We start from the raw sequence: 5,089 nt of genomic DNA, 5'->3' as shown, positions 1-5,089 counted from the left end.
GGGGGGAGTTTGTTTACAGTGCAGTGTTGCATGTATGGAAATATCTCGATGAAACCCCTTCAAAGGACAAAGATGTGACAAAGATGTATAGAAGTGAACTCTGAACCGAGAGACTGGCGCGTGAGCGTGGGCTCTTGTGCGCCATGTGTGTGGGAGGTGGCATGCGCTGGTCGAGAGAGGCCTGGGGGTCTGAAGGTCTGAACCCAGGAGAATGACAGCCCAAGGACACGTCCCTGTCACCCGGCCCCAAGGCCTCGGTGGGGCTGTGGTGGGCAGAAACAGCCCCCTGGCGCCGATGTTCCCGCACACACGTCAGTCCTTCTAGAAGCGGTGTAAGGCCTGTAGTACAGGTGAACTCAGTTCTTACCAGTAAGTGATCCTTGAAAGAAACAAACCCAATGGACAAAAAGACAAACATGCTGTCTTTGGAGTGCCAACAACACTCGGTCTCCGTGGGTTTCTGGACAAGGTGGTCTCTGCTCGATGAGCAGATCCCACCATGCGGACTGAGAGCCGGCAGGGGAGGCTGTGGTCTGAGAGGGCGGGCCAGGATGCGGCCGCTCCCCCAGTGTCCCCCACACCAGCTCTGGAGCCATACGTCTGGCTTGCAGCCCTCCCACCACGTGGCGGGGGACTTTCCCTCGCCCGCCCTGTCCTCCGGCAGGAACAGAGTGCGTCTGCTGGGAGCCAGCAGCTGCCACGCATGTCTGTCTTCTGCAGGGAGATGGCCGCAGCTGGCGGCTCCAATTTGATGGCCAGAAGCATTCCTGAGCAGAAGCAGTTCTATCTCTGGTTCTGCCCCCACCAGCACCGCTCCGCACCCCCAAACTCAACCCCAAATCCTTCCCAGCGCAGACCTTCAAATCTAAACCCAGCAGAGCTGCAAATAAAGGCACTTTGGTGCTGCCTCCTCTGGGAAGGCGGGGACCGTGTCCACCCGGTCCAAAGCCAGCCGCAGCCAGCTTTCCACACAGGGCACTGAACGCTTGCAGGGCCGCATCCTCCTCCCGTGGCCTTCCTCTTGGTATTTCCTGAGGACAGAGCCGGCCTGCAGCAACTAGCCTTGCGTCTGACTAAGCGGTTTTTCTGGAGAGGAGCAAGCTACAACGAGAGCCTCATTCCTGAAGAGGCGTAAGACCCAGGAGAGGCTGAGCAGGGAACAGAGCGCGGCTTCTTGGCCTGGGGCCTGAGTACCCTTCAAAGAAGTGGGGGGCTCTGGCTGAGGGCAGGTGGCTGGACATGTGCAAACACACGGTCTTGGCTTCAGAAACAAGGGCCAGTTCAGAGACAGTTTTTCTGTGGAGATAGGTTCTAGTGCTAGAAAGAGAACCCTGCCTGCCGTGGCCTGTGGTGTTGCACAGCCACCGAAGCCCTGCCCTGACCCGGGGGCCAACCAGCCAGGTGGGGTGAGCGCCACAGTCTGCCCAGAAAGACCCCCAGATAAGATCGTGGTGGCAGACGTCAGAAGAGCGGGCACCTTCGTGGGCAGCCTGTCCCGGGAGGAAGGGGTCAGGGAGCCCTCTGGATTGCTGGGGATGTTCTGGATTGTTCTGAAAGTCAGTTGGGGGTGGTGAGTATAGCTCAAGTGGTAGAGGGCCTGCGTTCAATGTCCAGCACCACAAAACAAAAACCTACCCCACCCTCCCCCAGATCCCCAGCCAGGCAACAGCTCCACGGGAAAGGCCGTCAGGCTCCAGGAAAAAGTCACGAGGTTCCTGCTTCTCACGCCACCTCAGTTGTGCCCCCACAAAGAGGAAGAGACAAGAGCCTCAAGTGTGGACCCCTTGCTTTGATAAACTAGTAATTCAGGAAGAGTGCTTTCATCTCCAAAGGCTGAAACCCATCCACCTCTGGGCGCTCTCCTAGAATATCTTTTGTGCCCAAGCTTTACCTCCTAAAACAGGACCGACTGACTTGTAAGGGTCAAAGATGATTTTCCTCCCTCCGTCAGTCTTGCCCGTGGCAAATGTAGACATGTCACTTGGAATGTAGTGCCGAGGCCCTGATAAAATTGGAAAAGCATGTGGAGATGATAGTCATCTGGGGTGAACGCAGACACTTCCTGCCGCTCGCAGGATGTCGCTGAGCTGAGGCTACCCTCCCAGGGGAGGTGATTCACCCAGCCCCAGCCAGATGTGTAGGAAGCTTTCCTGGACCCACATGCTAATGCTGCCCAATTGTGCAGAGACAAGATGTGTCCAGTCAGGGGCGGAACATGCCGGCACGGCCCGCCAGCCAGCCTGCCGTGCGACGCATCAGCAGACGTGTGTCACCACGGCACAGGCTGGGACGGGTTAGATGGTAACGGAGCCCGGTGACCTAATGCTCACACTCATGCTGCGGTTGTCAGGCTGTGGATTCGTGTCAGCGTGGTGGGATCACCGTTCCCAGGGATCTGGGGTAGACACCCCTTTTCCTGTTTCCTGTACCCAGCAGGTGTCGGAGTCCTGCCCCCCCCCCCCATACATCAGCTGCAGCTTCAGCTCTGTGGGATTCCGGGAGATCTGGAATGTGGCTGGCAAGCTGACTTGGGAAAATTACCCGGTGGCCAGGTTCACCGTCCTGGTGCAGCTCCGGCTGCTGGCGGGCACAGCCTTGCCTTTCCTGCCGAAAGCCTAAGGCTCCCACCTGCACTTCCTTCCTGTGCAGTGCAGAAAGGCTCCGGTGTTCTAATGACTGAGGGCGGCGGAGCGAGGCCCCACACGCTCGACTCTGAATAAAGAGGGGTGAGTGTGTGCGTGCACAGACACCCTCCTGTGTGGTGGAGAGGAGACAGACAGACAGACATAGAGACACAAACACCCTGGGGCAGCCGTGGTGTGCTCACAGCCCTTTGGCTGCCCAGTGATGGCGAATACCACACGAGCAGAAGCTGAGGCTGGCGGTGTGCGGGTGGAGCGGCCGGGCCTGGCTCTCAGGGCAGTTCACGTCCCTGCACTTGCTCCCAGCAGGCGGCCCTGGTCCGGGTGGCGCTGGCCCATGTTGTATGAAGACATTGTCCGGGTAAGCCGTCAGCTTTGGCAAAGGCACACACCCAGACATCAGGAAGGCTGAAACAACTTTAGTCAGCACCCCAGCTCCTCAAAGACTCCTGTCTTACTGTTCTCCTTTGTAGAACTATAGCTCTGGTTGCTTAAAAGCTGACCCTCAGGGTGGCGGGCACCTGCGGGCAGGCCTCGGGCCTATTTCTTCTAAATCAAGGCAGTCTGTGTGCTGGGGCTATGCATGCCAACCAGACACCTTTTAGGAACAAGCTACAGAGGCAGTCACCAAAAGCTGGCTGAGCTTTGTGCTTGCGGAGCAGATTCGGCTCCTGGCAGCGAGGCTCTTTGGGGAGCAGTGGTCGCCATAACTCCTCCCGTGGCTCATCACCAGTCATTTACTTGGCTTTAGAATTTGTTTTTGTGCTTACTCCGGAACACTGGTCTACCTAAGGAATGGGAATTCATGGAACGCTAGGTAAACTAAGCGATCTTCTCCTTGAAGGCCTGGCTTGGGTGGAACCAAAGGTGTCTCTGTCTCCCTCTCTGCCACCTGTTTGGACCAGGCTGAGTTCTAGCAGGAGCCCCAGGCAGTACCCGCCTCTGACGGACTTCCCTGACCACCGCATAAAAACCTGAAGGAGTGCCACTTAGTCACAAAGCAGAGAGACTATGGCCCATCTCCTCCAGCACCCCACCCACCCCCACGAGCAGGGATTCAGACCCCAGCCCCGTTCCTGTGTTTTACTTTGTCATCCCCGGCCTGGACTTTCATTTAATTTCACACATGGGATGGCTAGGTTTTATGTGTTGGTGTGTCTAGCCTACAGTGCCCATCTGTCTGGTCAAACTCCGGTCTAGAGGTTGCTGGGGGTGTTTTGCAGGCATGCTTAGCATCTACACTCATTGACTTGAGTTCCCTTCAGTCATGTGGCACCTTTCTTCAGTCAATCAGAAACCTTAGGAACAAAGAGTCCGGTTTCCCAGGGGGAGAAGGGATTTTACCACAGGACTTTAGCAGTCTTTCTGGAGTTGCCTGTCTCACAGCCTGCTGTGCAGATGAGGACTTGACCCCACAGAGGTGCGGGCAGTCTCCTTAAAACAGTCTCCCTCTCCCCCTCTCCCTCCCTCTTCCTCTCTCCCTCTATCTCCCTCTCCTTCTCCCCCTCTCTCTGTCTCTGTCTCTCCCTCTCCCTCCCTCTCTCTGCCTCCCAGTTGCTGGGATTAGAGGTGTGCATCACCATGCCTGGAAAATAATCTCTCAGTGTGGGTGTAGGGGTGCATGAACGTGTTGTGCACATGCACACGCACGTACATGTGCACACACACACATGTGCACACACGCACGCACGCACGCACATGTGCACACACGCTTGGTTCTTTTTCTTTGGAACCCAGATGTGCAGTACCGTGTCCACCCAGTTCCCTCAGCTTGTCTGTTTCCTTTTTTTTTTTGGGTCCGGTCATGGGGCCTGAACTCTGGGCCTGGGTGCTGTCCCTCAGCTCTTCAGCTCAAGGCTAGCGCTCTACTACTCGAGCCATAGCACCACTTTCGGCTTTTTTTCTTTTTGCGTATGTGGTGCTGGGGAATTGAAAGGGCCTCAGTCATGCAAGGCAAGCGCTCTACCACTGAGCCACCTTCCTAGCCCAAGTCTGTTTCCTTCACCTCCTGACGCTCCCGCCTGACCACGCACACCGCCGGCCACCGCCGGCCTCTGCCCTTCTGCATGCTCCCACTGAGATCTGACCCTCGCCTTCGGGAAGCGCCCCTTCCCTTAGCAGGTAGAGCTGGGGTGGCTCAGGGGGTCGGCCTCCATCTTGCCCTTGCTGCCGGGGCAGCCCTCACTGTCCAGCCCTGTCCTCAAACCATGTCCCGGGGCCAGCGCAGCACAGCATCAGGAGGGTCCTGCGGGTGTCTGTGGTGTGTGCCTGGGCGTGCTGGACTGCTGGTGAGCCTGGCAGGGTTGTCAGCGTTGAGCCCGACTCCCCGCTTGCTTCCTTTGCTGACACCTCTTTCCTGGCCCCTCTTTCAACAGTGTGGGTTTGGGTGGTGGGCACCTCCTGGTGGGAGTCTGCCGCTGTATCTAGGTATTTATTTCAGAGTTGTG

Source organism: Dipodomys ordii, unplaced genomic scaffold (assembly GCF_000151885.1).
Source record: "Dipodomys ordii isolate 6190 unplaced genomic scaffold, Dord_2.0 Scaffold15, whole genome shotgun sequence".
Lineage (NCBI taxonomy): Eukaryota > Metazoa > Chordata > Mammalia > Rodentia > Heteromyidae > Dipodomys > Dipodomys ordii.
This window is presented reverse-complemented; position numbering follows the sequence as displayed.